At 36.6% G+C, this 21291-nt stretch overlaps 2 pseudogenes; both read left to right on the plus strand.

The window, feature by feature from the left end:
• Nucleotides 1–308: 308 nt before the first annotated feature.
• Nucleotides 309–21039, plus strand: LOC131181335 (uncharacterized; annotated as a pseudogene).
• LOC131181849 (U6 spliceosomal RNA) lies at nt 20086–20259 on the plus strand (annotated as a pseudogene).
• Nucleotides 21040–21291: the final 252 nt, after the last annotated feature.

Below are 21291 nucleotides of genomic sequence, written 5' to 3' on the forward strand. Positions count from 1 at the left end.
TTTAGTGTACTACGGGATCATGTTATGCCTTATGAAGGAGTAGGGTGTGACAGGAACAGTTCATCTGTAATTGGCCAAAGGTTCAAATTAGCCCCTGAAGTATACTCAAAATTACAATTAAGTCCTTAAAGAAAGTTTTGGCTCAATTGGGTCCCTTAAGTTTTTAACATTAATATATAACGACTGAAAGTATTAAAAATCATGCAAATTGAACCAAATTTGGGTCATGTGAGTCGACATTAACCACCATTAAATTAGCATCTCTATATTAAAAGAGAATAAGAACAATAAAAATTTATATGCATGAGATGGAGATGCCATTCAACAATATGGATGATCTACTAGTTAAAGTGCCCTTGAAGATGGAGATGTTACTAAGTCCTCTAAAAGGCATGGAAATGATGGACCACATGGTGGTTACCACAATAATGGTTATCATTGTGGTTTCACTAATGGCGAAGTTGGTGATGGAGACTACCCACATCGATAATTTGAACGTCACAATGGGCCTTAGATGTGAAAATGTGATCAAATGAGAGGTTGAACCTCATTCCATTTCCTCGACTTTAAATTTTCACAGTTTTTTTTGCACCTCTCACATCCCATAGATCAAAGCAATATCATGTACTCACCATACTAAAACTCACACAACAAATATGGAATGCCAAGAACATGATGTGTGCTGTTGATCATTGCCATGGTAGATATCTCACAGCATTAGCAATGTTTCATGCAAGATGAACACATAGGAAGTTGATGAGCAGATAATCAATGTCCAAAATAAGAACTCATCCTACTTCGCTGAATGAATCCCCACATCAATGTCAAATCCACTGTTCATGACATCCCTCTAGCGGGCTTGAAGATAGGCTCCACTTTTATTGGCAACTTCACATCAGTCCAAGAGATTTTCATAAGGGCTAGTGAACAGTTTGAGAAAAGTATTAGAATTTAACTAAGAGTAGGAAATGAATTGAATGAATCTTTATTTCTCTAATATAAAAACTTATATACATGAAAGAGTCAATATAACAACCAATAACTAAATGCCACATCAACTAATAAGCTAACCTTTTACCATAATAGCTAACAAATTAATAACAAAATTCCCACCTTTGTTATGCTCTATTTTCTGCCATATTCTAAATAACTTATATCTATCATTCCCACCTCAAGATGAAGAAGGGTTGAGATTAACCAATCTCATCTTGGAAAGAAAGCAATAAAAAATCAGGGAGGTTAAAGGTTTTGTAAATAGATTTGTGAGCTATTATTTAGATGAGACATGAGAAGTCTAAAAAAACCCAGTGAGAACTTGCTAGCAAACAAGATGATAGTCGATGTCCAAATGCTTTGTTCGCTCATGGAACATAGGATTTTCTGGAATGTGAATCGCTGCCTTATTGTCATAGTTTAATGGAATTAGCAAAGAAAGAGGAACTTGAAACTCCCAAAGTAAGTATGAGAGCCATTGTAATTTGCACACCATGGAGGCCAAGCTGCGGTACTCAACCTCGATAAAGGATTGACTACTAATATTTTATTTTTTCTACTTCCATGATAATAAGGAGAAACCAAGAAAGATACAATATCTAGTGGGTGATTTTTGGGAGATATGACATGGCGCCCAATAAGAATCAGAGAAGGCTGTCAACTAAAGATCATTATGAGTAGGGAAGAAAAGACCTTTGTTAGGTGTACCTTTAAGATAGCAAAGCAAATGGATGGCAACATCCCAGTTTGGTTGTCTTAGAGCATGAAGAAACTGATTGAGGCATTTAACAACATAGGTAATATCCAGATTAGTTAAGCAGAGATAAAGTAATCGCCCCACCATTCATCAATATCTCTCTAGAACGAAAAGTAACATGCCAGTATCATTATCAAGTTTGAGGCCCTTAGTCATGGGATAGTCAGCAGGTTTAGCATCAAGGAGAGCTGCATCCTTGAGAATATCTAGCATATATTTGCGTCGGTCGAGAAAAAGACCAGATGAGGATCTAGCAATTTCAACACCCAAAAAATATTAAGCATGGCCCATATTTTTAATTGTAAACATACAATGAAGAAACTCTTTAACTTTTGTAATATCACCTTTGTGGACACTAGTAGTCAATACGTCATCCACATAAACAAGTAAGGCAAGAAAATCATTATGAGGACCTTTAACAAAGGGGCAATTATTGTGCCGCTTGTTTGAATCCATAATGATGTAACTTGGAAGTAAGTTCCCTGTTCCATTATCATCTCGCTTACTTTAATGCACATAAGCATTTAGTTAACTAGCAAACTTGCCAAGGTTTCGCAGTAAAGTATCCCTCCAGTGGCTGCATGTAGAGTTCTTCATCAATATATCCATGAAGATATGCGTTGTTTGTCTAATTGATGAATTGCCCAGTTACAAGCTATAGCAATAGCGAGCAGCAATCGAACCGTAACTATTTTAGCAACCGAAGAAAAAGAAGCAGTAAAATCAATACCCAAAAGCTAGCTGTATCCTTTAGCCATAATTCTGGCTTTATAACAATCAATAGTCCCGTCTAGATGATATTTTACTTTGTAAACCCATTTTGAATAGATGGCATTTTTGTGTAGAGGCAAATCTGTGAGTTCCCATGTTTTGTTTTCTTTTGGTGCTTTCAATTCTTTATTCATGGCAATGACCCAATTAGGATCTTTCTTAGCTTGAAAATAAGAGGATGGCTCAGGAATTTTAGACACATTAGCAATAAAATTTAGATAACTAGGAGCAAAATAAAGATAATGAAAGTCAAAGGGAGGACAAAAAATACCTTTGTCATATGCAAGAACCATATTAACCTCGGTAGTGACTAAAGTAGGGGATGCAAACAATTCAATAGGTTGGACAGTTGCAATGAAGTCACATAACCAAGTGGGCCAGGATGTAGGTCTAGTACTTCTTTGTATGGGTAAAGAGTATAATGCGTTTGAGGGCTGTTTGTGAATATGAGGTTGGGTTTGGAATTTGACTATGTGGATTTGGAAATTGAAAATGAGGGTTGGGCTAATTATCAGAGGGTGGCATAAAAGAATGATCTAAGATGGATAGGGTAATACAAAATTTGGAATAGATTGGCAAGGCAAATTTCAATAGGGAAAAACATTTTCATGAAATATAACATCACGAGAAATACAAATGGATTGAGTGTCCAAATTATATAGCTTATAAGCTTTATATCCTGGAGGATATCCCAAAAAAAATGCAATGATGAGCCCATTGATCAAACTTGGTTTTTTTGGGAGAAAGATTTGTTACATAGCAAAGAGAACCAAAAACTCTCATTGTAGAGTAGTGTGGTGCTTTATCATTAGGGATTTCATATGATGTCTTCCAACCAAAAATTCATGATGGAACACGATTGATAATGTAGGTTGCTATAACAAATTATTACCTCTAGAACATTAATGGTAGTTTGGATTGAAATATAAGAGCACGAGTAGGAGATGTTTATGTTTGCCTTCAATAATGCCATTCTGTTAAAGAGAATATACACAAGATCATTGATGAACAATTCCTTGAGATTAGAACAAATTTTGATAACTTGAATTTATAAATTATGTGCTGTTGTCACTCCAAATTGTTTGCACTTTGGAATTGTATTAGGTTTGAGAAAAAATGACAAGGTATTGATGGGTCTGTGTTTTATCGTGAAGAAGGAATGTCCAAGTAGATCAACTATAATCATCGATAATGGTGAGCATATAACTAGCAGTAATGATGGAATAAGCTCAATCCAGAGATCAATGTGAATAGGTTGGAAGGAAGAATTGGAGTGGGTTTGGCTAATAGGAAATGGTACTTATTATTGTTTTGAAATCTGGCAGATATCACAAAATGTACAGGGTGGTTTTAGTTTAATTTATGGAATATGAATGACAACTTCTTATAGGACATGACCCAACTTATAGTGTCAAATTAGAAAACCATCAGCATCATCTTTATTTTATTTCCGTCATAGAAGTACAAGAGGTGTTACAGGTTGCATTATTACATGTAAGATAACTAGTGGATTGGGTGGTACAAAAATCAGTATTGAAGGAGTTTTTATCTAACCTATACAAACCTCTTTGTATTTGCCCAACAACAAGCATATCCTTTATAATATCCTCACTTTAGCTAGTCCATACAGTCTACTGTTTAGGCGACCAATGTCAGTCTGGGCAGCTAGAATGTTTGAAATTATAAATAGACAAGAGTGAGGAGTTATAAATAAACCAAATAATGCTCATAAAAATCAAGAAAAATTTTTAGGAACAAAATACACTAAGGTTAAACGAGCCAAAACCCTAGTGATGAGTAACCCGAAAGGGAAGTGACGGTGAAGGCCGTTAGCAACCCTAGACCCGGGGAAAACTTCATGAAATAATTTTTGAGACCTCAGGGAAGGATTATTGGGGTTCTAATGACAATAAAATGTTAAGAAAATACAAGAAAAATTTAATCAATTAGTACACACAATTTTAGCTCGTTAAGCCAAACGGAGGGCATTTTGGTCATTTTCAGAGATGATTTTTGACCAACTTGTCCATTTAAATAAGTGAATTATATGACATAAAACATGAACAAACATTGATGAAAAATTTATTAAAAATAAGTAAAAGAAGTAAGAAAAAAAATGAAGTAAAATGAAATAAAAGACAAATAATGACATAAGCATGACCTCATTAAAAATTCTTCCACCAATCAAAATTGAGTAAACATTTTATAAGGGATAAGGAAGACAAAAAAATCACTTCATCTTCCTCTTCCTTCCATGGCAGCCGAAACCTCTTCCTAAGCATTCCACCATTTTTTTTTTCTTTCAAACTTGAGTATTTCAAGCTTTTCACCATAAAAGCTATATTTGTCTTCACAAAAAAAATTCACTACACCTTGGGCAAGCTAAAATAACAAAAAGAAGTAGAAAGGAGAAACTTTTACAAGTTTGAGATTACTCCATTAAAGGTTACTGACTTAACTTGCTTTTCTCTTTCAATTTATGTTGAAGGAGTGTGAATGAGTGTAAATTTACCAAGAAATTTAATAAATACCATGTGTATGCCCATCCCACATTTTTGGCAGCCTTGGATGTGGTAAGGTTTTGATGATTTCATGGAGCTAAAATGGTAGTATGGCTACCCTTAGTATTAATCTCTTAAGTGGAGTAATGAAATGCAAGTTAAAATGCATGGTTTGAGATAGTTGAGTTAGGGTTTGGGATGAAATTGAGACTTTGATCATGTAATGGTGAAAGTAGGTTTTAATGGTCAATTAGTGACCATTTGGTTATGTATGAATAAGAAATGAAGTGGTTGGTTTAGTGGGAATTGAAGTTGGTGAGGCTGTCCTTGGTGACCTGCAGGACTGGGCATGAGTCCAGCAGGTTTGGGCAGCAATAACTGGAGTTGTAGAGGTTCAATTAGTGCAAGGCAAATTGGATATGAAATTAGACACATAATGGCACAACTTTGGTGAAGAAACCATGCCCAGAAAACCAAACCAAGTTGACCTAAAGATTGCCCTAATCTGGGTAACCTGCATTCTGCTTGGGCAAAATAACCAAATGAACAATGTTTATTCATTTGGTCATAACTCAGTGTAGAAAGGTCCAATTGACCTGAAATTTTACCAAAAAATATTTGAGACATATACCTACAACTTTCATGAAGAAACCTAACCCAAATTTTGACCATAACATGTTCAAAAGGTGACCTGCAGCCACTGCCCCAAACACTATAGATTTGGTCAGTCCAGAAAATCTGGGAAGTTGGCAATCCGGCCAGTTATGGTGTTTAGGCAATAACTTCAGCTACAAAACTCCAAATACAGTGATTCAAAAAAGGAAATGTAACTAGACACAATAAGGAACAACTTTCCTGTTGACAACTTTGCCAAATTCCCACTGTAAAAATGACTAATGGAATAGTAAATACAAAGCTTGAAATCTGAAAATTTTAAATAATTAACATTAAGCTTAGAAATGGTATTAGCAACCAATACCAACAATTTTAAAATGCAGAATGTGGTATGTTGGGAGTATTAAAACCAATGTACCTATTGTCTATACAAAAGTCAACATTTTAATTGACTAATGAAATAAATAGAAACATCTAAACTTAAACTTCAAGAATTGTACAATTTAAAAGTGTGACATGCCTTAGAACACCTAGTAAGATTGGTTTGGATAGGTTGGCATGCCAATAGGGTTCTGTTAGTAGTACTGCATATGGCTTCATGCCATTCTGTGTTTTATGGCCTCACGTGCCATTCTGTAATAAAATAGCCTTTGGCTATGTTAATTGAGTATTTATACTTGAATCTTATCCCTGATGATTATTACAGCTTATTAGCTATTTTGTTGCGCACCGGGAGACACAATGTGACCGATAGTGTGATGGTCCGAGGTACTTAGTACCCAGTGCCAGTTTACCCATTTATTCAGTCCAATCGACTAGTAGGGGTTACTTGGATAATGATAATGAATCTTATAAAATTTTAATCGAATAATACTGCAATAAATGTCAGAAATTAAGTCTACCAAAAATGTAAATATATATTCTGCATATTTATATTATTTTAGTTATTTTATTTTATATTGTCACCACTAAGCAGAATTATTTAGCGCGTCGCTTTTGCCACGCATAGGTACTGAAGATATAGCTGGGGAGTCCAGCAGACCTCATACAGGGTGAGCTTTCAGATCTGCACACGGAGTCCAGAGTTACCTCACATTTGCAGTGTATTTGGCAGGACATTAGGCCACTTTTGGTATTTTGTAAACTTCTGTAATGAATATTATAAACTCATGTAATTATGCTTTTGATGTAATTATCTATGAACTATGTTCAGTAATAAATGTGAGCATTTCTCATTGAATTGAGTGTGATATGAAATGAATTGAATTTTGAGATACTGAAGTGATTTGAGAAATTGTTGAAAATATGTTGATGGTTGACTGAGATTGAAATTATGATTATATTGGAAGTGTTTTTAACAGATTTAAAAGAACTGTTTTTCCAATTTACAGCCATCACTCTGCCAGATTTTCTATAAAATTTGTAAAAATTTTATATTAATAAAAAATTGTAAATAAATAAGTAAAAAGGGTAAATTGAATTGAAATATGATTTGGTGCTTCGGCACACTGTGTGGCATATCTTACTCGGCTACACTATAGACGGGTAAGCAGTGTCACATTTAGTGATATCAGAGCATCGGTTTGGGCGTTTCTGAACCTAGATAGAGTGCATACCATTGCATTGCATTTGTAAGTGTTGAGGTGACACTGATGCAGATCTGTTTGTTTTCTTATTTTGATTAGGATATGGATCCTGCTTCTCAAAGAGCAGTTGATGAAGAGGTGGAGAGTCGTGCTCCACCAAGGGCTGAATCTGGGGGTAAGGGAGAATCTGCTCCACCAGCAGCTGAGGCACCTACCCAAACTCAGTTTGCACTATTTCAACAAATGACCAAGTTTTATCGGCAAATGATGGGGGCAATTCCACCACCATAACCACAGCCACAACCTCCACCAGCACCACAGAAGTCCCATTTAGAGAAACTGCGAAAACATGAGGCTGTGGATTTCTTCGAAAAGAAGGATGATGACCCTATGACAGCGGAAAACTGGTTGGATAGAACAATCAGAGTGCTGAAACAGCTTCATTGCACCCCCGAGCAGAATCTGGAGGGTGTTGTGTCCCTACTTTAAGATGATGCATACCAGTGGTGGGACACAGTAACCAGTGAGGTGCAACCAGATCAAATTACCTGGGTTCCTAACAGAGTTCAGGAAGAAGTATGTCAGTAAGGTGTATTTAGAAGAGAGAAGAAGAAAATTTATCAGTCTGAGACAGAGGCAACTATCAGTGGTAGAGTATGAGCGAGAATTTGTCAGACTGAGCCGGTATGGGAGGGAGATAGTCCCTACAGAGGCAGAGAGGTGCAGAAGGTTTGAAGAAGGGCTCAATAACAATATCAAAGTCATGATAACAGCATTGGAGATCACAGATTTTGCCAAATTAGTAGATGCTGCATCGAAAGTAGAAAGGGTCTGAATAAATGAGCAAACTAGAAGGGAAAGACAGCAAAAGAGGGGTCTAGGTCAATCTAGTTTATTTTCTACTCCCAGTAAGAAGAGTAAAGGTCCTCCTACTCAGGGTTCAGGACAACTACAAGGTCAGGGTCAGTCCCAGGGGCCCAGACCATAGTTCACACCTAGGAGAGGCCAGTCCACACTATCAGTGGGAAGCTCTCTAGGGACGGTGTTCAGGGGACCATCCCCAGCATCTTCTGTCTGTCCATACTGCTAGAAGTGGCACAAGAGGGACTATTGGCGAGTGACTGGTGCATGCTTACAGTGTGGATCTATAGAACATCAGATCAAGAATTGTCCGAAGAGGACTACTACAGCTGCTCCAACACAAGCTGACAGACCTGCTCCTGCACCACAAAGGGGTAGGAAGCCCAGTAAATCTGAGGTAGATGGTCCATCACTGAGGCCTGCATCTGAATAAGTTGAGAGGCCAGAGGCCAGAGTACCTGCCGGGGCCTATGCCATCAGAGCTCAAGAGGAGCAAAATGCCCTGGACATCATCAGGGGTACATTCTCTCTCTACAACACTTCTATGCATGCATTGGTGGAACCATGATCCACTCATTCATACATCTGCATCAAACTACCCCTAGAGAAAGGAGTTTCAGTAGAGGAGAGTGATCAAGATATTCTGATCACAAATCCACTAGGCCACAGTGTGGTAATGAATAAAGTGTACAAAGATTACCTGTTGAGGATTCAAGAGTATGAATTCTCGGCAGACCTAATTGAATTGCCCTTCCACGAGTTTGACGTGATTTTGGGAATGGACTGGTTATCACGTCATCAGGCAATAGTTGATTGCAAACTGAAGAGGATTTCTCTGAAAACTTCTGAGGGTAATGAGATTATTGTTGTGGGTGAAAGCATAGATTTCCTGTCCAATGTTATCTCAGCCACAGTTGCAAGAAGATTGATGAGAAAAGGCTGTGAAGCTTACCTAGCACATGTGGTTGATACTAAGCAGGCTAAGCCGAATTTGTGTGATATACCCACAGTAAGAGACTTTCTAGATGTGTTTCCTGAAGAATTGCCTGGTTTACCACCAGAAAGGGAAGTCGAGTTTGCTATTGAGATAATGCTAGGTACAACACCAATTTCTATTGCTTCTTATAGGATGGCACCCACTGAATTGAGAGAGTTGAAAATTCAATTACAAGAGTTGCTTGATAAGGGGTTTATACGCCCTAGTGTGTCAACATGGGGAGCTCCAGTAGTGTTTGTGAAGAAGAACGATGGAACCTTGAGATTGTGTATTGATTACCGGCAGTTGAACAAAGTAACTGTGAAGAATAAATATCCGTTACCCAGCATTGATGATCTGTTTGATCAGTTGAAGGGAGCCGGTGTATTTTCAAAAATTGATCTCAGATCAGGGTATCATCAGTTCAGGGTAAAGGATGCAGATGTGTCAAAAACTGCATTCAGAACCCGGTATGGGCATTATGAATTTCTAGTGATGCCGTTTGGGTTAACAAATGCACCAGCAGGATTTATGGACCTTATGAACCGTATCTTTCATCCATATTTAGATCGGTTTGTAGTGGTCTTTATTGATGATATTCTGGTGTATTCCAAGATCAGGGAAGAACATGATGAACATTTGAGGATTGTTCTGCAAACCCTGCTAGAAAAGAAGCTATATGCTAAGTTGTCCAAGTGTGACTTCTGGATGAGTGAAATCTCCTTTCTTGGACACATAGTATCAGCTGAGGGGATTAGAGTGGATCCCAAAAAGATAGAAGCAGTGATGGAATGGAAGCCTCCCAGAAATACAACTGAGGTCAGAAGTTTCTTGGGGCTAGCTGGGTATTATAGAAGATTTGTGAAGGGGTTCTCTCTTATAGCTACTCCAATGACCAAGTTGTTGCACAAGAATGTGAAATTTGGCTGGAATGATAAGTGCCAAGCCAGATTTGAGAGGCTAAAGGCTATGTTGACAGAAGCACCAGTGTTAACACAGCCAGTGTCGGGAAAGACTTTGTGGTCTACAGTGATGCCTCACATAATGGGTTAGGGTGTGTATTAATGCAAGAGGGGAAAGTGATTGCCTATGCTTCCAGGCAGTTAAGGCCACATGAACAGAACTACCCTACTCATGATTTGGAGTTAGCAGCAATTATCTTCGCACTGAAGATATGGAGGCATTATTTATATAGTGAAAAATGCTACATCTATACAGACCACAAGAGTCTAAAATATTTGCCAACCTAGAAGGAGCTCAATCTTAGACAGAGGCGATGGATTGAGTTCCTAAAGGACTATGATTGTGTGATAGATTACCATCCTGGGAAGGCAAATGTAGTTGCTGATGCCTTGAGTAGAAAATCCATCACAGCTTTAAGATCACTAAATGCCCATCTGTCCTTAGCTCAAGATGGAGCTATTTTGGCTGAGTTACAAGTGAGGCCATACCTACTACAATTGATACAAGATGGGCAGAAGGCACATGAAAAATTAATGGCTATTGTGGGCAAAATTTCAAAGGAAAAGGAAACTGATTATGAGGTGAAAGCAGATGGGTGTCTGTACTACAGAGGATGAGTGTGTGTACCAGATGATAAGGAGCTGAAGACTAGTATTCTGAAAGAAGCACACACTAGTGTTTATGCTATGCACCCGAGAAGCACAAAAATATATAATGATTTGAAGCCTCATTATTAGTGGCTTGGTATGAAGAATGATATAGCTGACTATGTGACTAAGTGTTTGACATGTCAGCAAGTTAATGCAGAACATCAAATTCCATCAGGATTGCTACAGCATATAAGCATACCTGAATGGAAATGGGACCAGGCCACTATGGATTTTTTAGTGGTCTACCTCTCACCCAAAGGAAGCATGATGCAGTGTGGGTGATAGTGGATAGATTGACGAAGTCAGCATATTTTCTGCCAGTTCGGACTGATTACTAACTGGAGAAACTAGCAGAATTGTATATCAGTGAGATAGTTAGACTGCATGGAATCCCACTTTCCATCATCTCTGATCGAGACCCAAGGTTTACATCGAGATTCTGGAAAGAGTTGCAAGAAGCCTTGGGCACACAACTCCATTTTAGCACGGCCTTTCATTCTCAGACGGATGGACAGTCAGAACGAGTAATCCAGGTAAACCTAGAACCTAATTGAATTTTCACAATTTACAAATTGAAATGATAGTAACAATGTGAATTATGTAATAGATCCTGGAGGATATGATGAGGAGTTGTGTCAATGAGTTTGAGGGGAGTTGGGATAGATATCTCCCACTGGCAAAATTTGCATATAATAATAGCTACCAAGCTAGCATTCAAATGGCCCCGTATGAAGCACTATATGGAAGGAAGTGTAGAACCCCAGTATGTTGGACTGAATTGGGTGAAGATAAGCTGGTAGGACCAGACCTGGTGAAACAGACTGAGGAGAAAGTGAAAATAATCAAAGCAAATTTGAAGGTTGCCTCAGATAGACAGAAATCTTATGCTGACTTAAAAAGAAAAGAGATAGAGTATGCAGTTGGCGATAAAGTGTTTCTCAAAGTCTTACCGTGGAAGAAAGTACTGCAGTTTGGAAGAAAGGGTAAGTTAAGCCCTAGGTTCATTGGCCCATATGAATTCATTGAACGTGTGGGACCAGTGGCCTATCGGCTAGCTTTACCACCAGAACTGGATAAGATCCATAATGTATTCCATGTTTCTATGTTAAGAAGATATCGCTCAGATCTTTCACATGTCATCTCCATGGAAGAGATTGAAATCCAACCGGACTTGACATATGCAGAAGAACCCATACGGATCTTGGCTCGGGAAGTGAAGGAACTGAGAAATAAACAAATTCCACTAGTAAAGGTAATTTGGAGGCACCATAATACCGAAGAGGCAACTTGGGAAAGTGAAGAGATAATGAGGCAACAGTTTCCTCAACTGTTTGTATCAGGTAAATTTCGAGGACGAAATTTTTATTAGAGGGGAAGAGTTGTAATATCCTCACTTTAGTTAGTCCATACAGTCTACTGTTTAGGCGACCAATGTCAGTCTAGGCAGCTAGAATGTTTGAAATTATAAATAGACTAGAGTGAGGAGTTATAAATAAACCAAATAATGCTCATAAAAATCAAGAAAAATTTTTAGGAATGAAATACACTAAGGTTAAACGAGCCGAAACCCTAGTGATGAGTAACCCGAAGGAGAAGTGACGGTGAAGGCCATTAGCAACCCTAGACCTGGGGAAAACTTCATGAAATAATTTTTGGGACCTCAGGGAAGGATTATTGGGGTTCCAATGACAATAAAATGTTAAGAAAACGCAATGAAAATTTAATCAATCGGTACACACAATTTTAGCTCGTTAAGCCAAACGGAGGGCATTTTGGTCATTTTGTCTTCAGAGATGATTTTTTACCAACTTGTCCATTTAAGTAAGTGAATTATATGACATAAAACATGAACAAACATTGATGAAAAATTTATTAAAATTAAGTAAGAAAAAAAAATGAAGTAAAATGAAATAAAAGACAAATAATGACAAAAGCATGACCTCATTAAAAATTCTTCCACCAATCAAAATTGAGTAAGCATTTTATAAGGGATAAGGAAGACAGAAAAATCACTTCATCTTTCTCTTCCTTCCATGGCAGCTGAAACCTCTTCCTAAGCATTCCACCATTTTTTTTTCTTTCAAACTTGAGTATTTCAAGCTTTTCACCATAAAAGCTATAATTGTCTTCACAAAAAAAAATTCACTACACCTTGGGCAAGCTAAAGATAACAAAAAGAAGTAGAAAGGAGGAACTTTTACAAGTTTGAGATTACTCCATTAAAGGTTAGTGACTTAGCTTGCTTTTCTCTTTCAATTTATGTTGAAGGAGTGTGAATGAGTGTAAATTTACCAAGAAATTTAATGAATACCATGTGTATGCCCATCCCACATTTTCAGTAGCCTTGGATGTGGTAAGGTTTTGATGATTTTCATGGAGCTAAAATGGTAGTATGGCTGCCCTTAGTATTAATCTCTTAAGTGGAGTAATGAAATGCAAGTTAAAATGCATGGTTTGAGATAATTGAGTTAGGGTTTGGGATGAAATTGAGACTTTGATCATGTCATGGTGAAAGTAGGTTTTAATGGTCAATTAGTGACCATTTGGTTATGTATGAATAAGAAATGAAGTGGTTGGTATAGTGGGAATTGAAGTTGGTGTGGCTGTCCTTGGTGACCTGCAGGACTGGACATGAGTCCAGCAGGTTTGGGCAACAATAACTGGAGTTGTAGAGGTTCAATTAGTGCAAGGCCAATTGGACATGAAATTAAACACATAATGGCACAACTTTGGTGAAGAAACCATGCCCAGAAACCAAACCAAGTTGACCTAAAGATTGCCCTAATCCGAGTGACCTGCATTCTGCCTGGGCAAAATGACTAAATAGATAGTGTTTATTCATTTAGTCATAACTTAGTGTAGAAAGGTCCAATTGACCTGAAATTTTACCAGAAAATAGCTGAGACATAGACCTACAACTTTCATGAAGAAACCTAACCCAAAATTTGATCATAACATATTCAAAAGGTAACCTGCAATCATTGCCCCAAACACTGTCGATTTGGTTAGTCCAGAAAATCTAGGAAGTTGGCAATCCGGCCAGTTATGGTATTTAGGCCATAACTTGAGCTAAAAAACTCCAAATGGAGTGATTCAAAAAAGGAAATATAACTAGACACAATAAGGAACAACTTTCATGTTGACAACTTTGCCAAATTCCCACTACAAAAATGACTAATGGAACAGTAAATACAAAACTTGAAATCTGAAAATTTTAAATAATTAACATTAAGCTTAGAAATGGTATTGGCAACCAATACCATTAATTTTAGAATGCAAAATATGGTATGTTGGGAGTATTAAAACCAATGTACCTATTGTCTATGCAAAAGTCAACATTTTAGTTGACTAATGAAATGAATAGTAACATCTAAACTTAAATTTCAAAAATTGTACAATTTAAAAGTGTAACATGCCCTAGTACACCTAGCAAGATTGGTTTAGATAGGTTGGCATGCCAATAGGATTCTGTTAACAGTACTACATATGGCTTCATGCCATTCTGTGTTTTATGGCCTCACGTGCCATTCTGTGATAAAATAGCCTTTGGCTATGTTAATTGAGTATTTATACTTGAATCTTATCCCTGATGATTATTACAGCTTATTAGCCGCTTACATTTGCAACAGAGACACAATGTGACCGATGGTGTGATGGTCTGAGGTACTTAGTACCCAGTGCCAGTTTACCCGTTTATCCAGTCCAGTCGACTAGTAAGGGTTACTTGGGTAATGATAATGAATCTTATAAAATTTTAATCGAATAATACTGCAATAAATGTTAGAAATTAAGTCTACCAAAAATGTAAACATACATTCTGCATATTTTTATTATTTTAGTTATTTTATTTTATATTGTCACCACTAAGCAGAATTATTTAGCGCGTTGCTTTTGCCATGCGCAGGTACTGGAGACATAGCTGGGGAGTCCAGCAGATCTCATACAGGGTGAGCTTTCAGATCTGCACACGGAGTCTAGAGTCACCTCACATTTCCAGTGTATTTGGTAGGATATTAGGCCACTTTTGGTATTTTGATATTTTGTATTTTGTAAACTTCTGTAATGAATATTATAAACTCATGTAATTATGCTTTTGATGTAATTATCTATGAACTATGTTCAGTAATAAATGTGAGCATTTCTCATTGAATTGAGTGTGATATGAAATGAATTGAATTTTGAGATACAGAAATGATTTGAGAAATTATTGAAAATATGTTGGTGGTTGACTGAGATTGAAATTATGATTATATTGGAAGTGTTTTTAACAGATTCAGAACAACTGTTTTTCCAATTTACAACCGGCACTCTGTCAGATTTTCTATAAAATTTGTGAAAAATTCAGATTAATAAAAAATTGTAAATAAATAAGTAAAAAGGGTAAATTGAATTGAAATATGATTTGTTGCTCCGGCACACTGTGTGGCATATCTTGCTCGGCTACACTGTAGACGGGTAAGGGGTGTCATATCCTTAGTCGATAGGTCCTACAAAAAACAATGGTTAGGGTGGAAAATCACACAAATGTTTAATAAAGAAGCTAGTTGACTGATGGATAATAGGTTATGTTTAAAAGAAGAGATATGTAGTACATCAATGAGTTGTATTGGGATATAAACAAATAGTACCCATATGATAGACATTTTTAATTGTACCATCGGGAAGATAAACTAGTGAGGTAGTGGTTAATTTTCAGTGGGTAATGAAAGAATTCAAATTACTTATCTTATGTGATATTGCTCCTGTGTCAATTATCCAAGAGTCTCTTCTTGTATTTGCAATACAATTAAAATTACTATTACCTATAAAACCTAAAAAGTTTGCATGATTTGCCTTAGCCGTAGACTTGCCTTTCGTCATGTATTTCACAATTTCTTGCTGCACCATGATTGCAAAGTTTGCACTTCAACTAGAGTTAATATTATTTGTTTGTGGATTATTGCCATCATCCAATGGAGAGTCTTGGGATTGAGCTACACATGCCTGAGACTTATTTTTCTTCTTTTTCATTTCTTGAAACCACTCAAGATAACTATGTAATTTGAAACACATGTCTTTCACATGACTAGTTTTGTTGCAATAGTCACAATATCAGTTTTCTTTCTTAATTCCATCATCTTTCTTAAACTTTCCCTTCTTGCCTCCTTCTTGCTAGAACTTCCCTTTGCCATCATTACTGCTTGGTTTTTAATTTCCACTCTATCACTATAAACTTGCCTTTGTTTTTCAATCTATAGAGGCATTGAGTATGCCTTACTAATGCTAGGCAAAGGATCTGTTACTAACACTTGATTACGAACATGATCATAATTATCTCCCAGTCCCATTAAGAATTGCATTAGCTCATCATCATTTTCCAATTCAACAATAGCCTTCAGGAGATCAAAGGTACATCCACCACATGTACAAATAGGGAAAGTTTTCAAGCATGCCATTTCATCCCATAACCTTTTGAGTTTAGTGAAGTAAACCATAAGTGGTATATTACCTTGTGTGAAAGCACTTATTTCCCTTTTGAGGTAGAGTAGTGGACCATTGCTCTCACCAAATCTTTGCTACAATTCATCCCATAACTGCTTCACAGTTGTTACATAAAAGAGGCTTCTACCAGTTCTTTAGAAATAGCATTAATGATCTAAGAAATGACCATGCAATAAACTCGCTTCCACTTCACAAAGTTTGGCGAGTTTTCTATAGGTTTCACTACTTCGCCATTGATAAAACCAAGTTTGTCTTTGGATTGTAAAGCAATTAACATCGATCGACTCTAAGTCAGATAATTTATGCCATTAAGTTGAGCACTCACTAGTATCATGTAACGGTCAGGCTCTAACCACTAGAAGAATTGTCTGTTTTGGCCGTAAGCCTCATGGTTTTGTCCCATAGGTAGAATGGAGAACTTCCTAGGAGGTCACCCATCCTAGGATTTCTCTCAAGCGAGCACGCTTAACCTTAGAGTTTTTCCAACTCTCCAGGCCATTCCACCAAAAGGCACCTCTAGTGATTAGTTCCCCCATTTTATATATCATTACCGTGTCCTCCCATTCCGATGTGGGACATGTTTCCTTGTCTTTCAAAGGAGCTTTACGCCATGTCTAGCCTAAACTGGGCTCCTCAACCCCTTAAGCTTCGAGCGTCCTCACTCTCACACCGTACTGAGGGAGTGTCCGACTTTGATACCAATTATAATGGTCAGGCTGCAACCACTAGAAAAATTGTCCACTTTGGCCGTAAGCCTCATAGTTTTGTCCCATAGGTGGAATAGAGAACTTCCCAGGAGGTCACCCATCTTAGGATTTCTCTCAAGCAAGCACGCTTAACCCTGGAGTTTTTTCAACTCTCCAGGTCATTCCACCAAAATGCGTCTCTAGTGATTAGTTCTTCCATTTTATATATCATTACCTTGTCCTCTCACTCCGATGTGGGACATGTTTCCTTGTCTTTCAAAGGAGCTTTATGCCACGTCCAGCCTAAGCCGGGCTCAACGAGAAGTTATTGTAAAGACAGCTAGTAGCCCTAAACCCGAGGAAAATTCTATGAAATAATTTTAGGGACTCCAGAGAAGAGTCATCGAGGTTTCAATGGCATTAGAATGCCAAGAAAATGCTTAGAAAATTTTATCAATTGGTACAGACAATTTCAGTCCGTTAAGCCAAACGGAGAGCATTTTGGTCATTCACCTTTAAAGATGATTTTTGACTAACTTGTCTAATTAAGTAAATAAATTATATAACATAAAATATGAATAAATATTGCTAAAAATTTATTTAAAAATGAGTAGAAATAAAAAAGAAAGAAAAAAAATAAAAGAAAGTTTAATTATTACATCATGCTTAAGTAAGCATGGTGTAATTAAAAGCCTTCCACCAATCATATTACAACAAACACTTATAAACCCAATTAAAAAGAGATAAATGAGACAAAAATGAAAAACAAAAATCTGCTTCTTCTTCCCCATACATCAGCCGATCCTCTCTCTCCCTAGAAACCTCCATTGAAGCCTTCATCCCAAGCTTGATTCCCACTTAATTTCACCATAAATCCACTCACTCCCTTCACTAAAACTCTTCCTTGCACCTTTTATAACCCCTAGGCAGCAAAAAGAAAAGGAAAAGGGGAAGAATTAGAGCTCTTGAAAAGCTCTTAAGTGAGGTTAGTGCCTTATTTTTCTCTCTTACATCTTTTTTTCTTATTAAAACAATAAATTAAGTAATAAGTTGAAAAAAAAATTGAAGCAAATTATACATGTTAGGTTTTCTTTAAATTTCGGCAGCCATGAACTTCCTTGAGTTTGATGGCTTTTAATGGACTTAAAATGATGTAGGGATGTCCCTTGATATATATAAGTGAATTAAAAACTTTAGTTGTATGTATAATGCAATATTTGAGAAATTAGGGACTCAGGTTTTATGAAAAATTAGGGTTTAATTCTTGTGACAGTGCATGAACATTTTAATGGTAAATTAGTGACCATTTAGTAAGACTTAACCATAATTGAAGTGAATTAGGGCATTGGAGTTGATTTGGTATACTACCCTTAAGGTGCCAGAATCACTGGACTTGAGTCCAGTGTGGTTGGACGGTAATAACTGAATTTGTAGAACTCCAATTGGTGCAAGGCCAATTGAAGGTTAAATTAGACACATAATGCAACATTTTTTGTGAAGGAATCCTACCCAGAAAACCAATCTAAGTTAACCTAAAAATTGCCTCAATCTAGGTAACACACAAGCTGTCCCTGGAAAATGACCAAATAAACAATATTTATTCAAATGGTCATAACTCAGTGTAGAAATGTCTAATTGACCTGAATTTTATATCAATGTAAATCTTACACAATTTAGAATAACTTTCATGAAGAATACCAACCCAAATTTTGATCATAACCTAACATAATTATCCACAAAAGTCAGACATCAAAACTGCCAGAACCAAATTGGTGCCCAGAAATTCTGGGAATTGGCAATCTGACTAGTTGTGGTATTTAAGCCATAACTAGAGCTACAAAACTCCAAATGGAGTGATTCAAAAAGAAAATTAAACTAGAGATATAAAGGAACAACTCTCATGAAGAAAGTTAGGTCAAATTTTCATTGTAGCAAGGTCCAATAGAACAGTAAACATGGACCTTAAAATCTGAAAATTTGAAATAACACTCAAAAGGTTATGAATTGAGTTTGGGAACTAATGCCAACAAAAATAAAGTTTAAAATGTGGTATCTTGGTGAACTTAGACTTAACAAATCTATTAGGTATTAAAAAGTCAACATTTGTGTGGGAATAGTTAAGTGAACAGTGAGCTCTAAACCAAAAATATAAGTAATTAAATAATTAACTGTATAAAATGCCCTAGTATGCCTAGAATGATTGGTTTGGATAGGTTGGCATGCCAATAGGGTTTTGATAGCAGTACTGCATATGACATTATGCCATTCTATAATTTATGGCTCTTGTGGCCATTTTGTGATATGATGGCTTATAGCCAGTTTGATATTCTTGATTTACTGGGCCTTGTGCCCGATGATTACTACAGCTTATTAGTTGTTCTGTTGCACACCTGAAGACACTTTGTGACTTATGGTGTGATGACCCAAGGTACTTGGTACTCAATGCCAATTTATCCGTTTATCCAGTCCGAAAAATTGTATAGGTTACTTGGGTAATTACATTAAGCCTTAATAAATTATTATGAAATAATAAACATAGAAGTATTAAATTAATAATAATATTAATAGTTACCTAAAATTTCAGTCTGCACATAATCATAACATAAATTCTGCATATTTAATTATTTTAGTTTATTTTTATTTATTATTGGCACCACTAAGCAGTATTGCTTAGCGCGTTGCTTTTGCCACGCGTAAGTACATGAGTTACAGAGAGAGATCCCAGCAGACCCCAGACTAGGAGAGAGTCCCGATTTGTATAGAGTCAGAGTCACCTCTCATCTGCAGTGCATCATTGGTAGAACCCTTAGGTTCCTTTTTGGATTTTGTATTTGCATTTTGTAGTAGATATTAGTTTTGATTTGTAAATTATGAATTTATGTACATTGTAAACTTTTTTAATTATTTGTTGATGTAAATATTTTGTAAATTTTTGTTGATTAATAAAATTTGAGTATTTCTTATTAAATTTGAGCTTGAATGTGACATGAACTGAATAAAAATGAAATTGTGGAATTCTGTTGAAAAATTGAGACGATTGAGAATTTGTTGATGATTATTTGGAGTTGTGGACTTGAAAAATATATTAGGAGTGTTCTTTTTCAGGTTCAGAAGAACTGTTTTTCTAAATTATAGCGGGCACTCTGTCGGATTTTCTATAAAATTTGCGGAAACTCCGAATTAAATAAAATTTCAATAAATGACATAAATGGAAAAAATTTCACTTAGTGACTTTTAATAAATATATTAAGAATTAATAAATTGATTTTAAATATGGAATAAGACAAGATAAGGTGCTTTGACACTCTGTGTGACATGCCTTGCTCGGTTGCACTGTAGACGGATGAGGGGTGTCACAAGATTAGCATGGCCCCTGCGCAAGGATGACACGCACAAATCGAGAAATGGTCCAAATTTTTGAGCCTGGCTTAGGCTGGACGTGGCATAAAGCTCCTTTGAAAGATAAGAAAACATGTCCCACATCGGAATGGGAGGACAAGGTAATGATATATAAAATGGATGAACTAATCATTAGAGGCACCTTTTGGTGGAATAGCTTGGAGAGTTGGAAGAACTCCAAGGTTAAGCGTGCTCGCTTGAGAGAAATCCTAGAATGAGTGACATCCTGGGAAGTTCTCCATTCTACCTATGGGACAAAACCATGAGGCTTATAGCGAAAACACATCTTCACTTCGTCTTGTCTCCAAACTCAGTCATCATTGCTACTAGTTACTTAGATCAACCTTCAAGAAGGTAGAATGTAGAGAATAAACTAGATCTAAACTTCTAGCTAAGCAAGGAATTAGAGAAAATAACCACCATTGGCACACAGGTTCATCGCTTTGATACCATGAGAAATGTATGAGAATTTAACAAAGAATAGGAAATGAACTGAATGAATCTTTATTTCTCTAGTACAAGAATTTATATAAGTGATGAAAGAGTCAATGTAATAACGAATAGCTAAATGCCACATCAACTATTGAGCTAACCACCGACCGTAATAGCTAACAAACTAATAACAAAATTCCTGCCTTTGTTATGCACTATTTTCTGTCATATTCTAAATAACTTATTATCTTTCACAATTCACTGCCATGTTCCACAAAAAAGTTTTCTTGCATTGGTATAGTATTGGAGAAGGCTTGGACAAGATGGAGTTCACAAGGGCCAATAGTAACATGATCATGATGCATTAATAAATCTTATATGAGTAAATATTATGAAAGTAATAAGTAAAGTAGCAGTGAAGTGTCATAATGGTGTAGTAAGTACTCCAAGCTTTGGGTTGAACTGGTAGAGGTTGGTCACTTGCGCAGCGAGCAGCAGTGTTCCAACGTCCTTCATCATGGATGGCAGTTTACTCAATAAGTGTGGCGTCCTCTTCACATTCCATGAACCTTTCCTTATGTTAATCTCCTCCTCAGTAGAAAGACGAGAGTGGAGTTACA

This window comes from Hevea brasiliensis, chromosome 7 (genome assembly GCF_030052815.1).
Source record: "Hevea brasiliensis isolate MT/VB/25A 57/8 chromosome 7, ASM3005281v1, whole genome shotgun sequence".
Taxonomy (NCBI): Eukaryota; Viridiplantae; Streptophyta; class Magnoliopsida; order Malpighiales; family Euphorbiaceae; genus Hevea; species Hevea brasiliensis.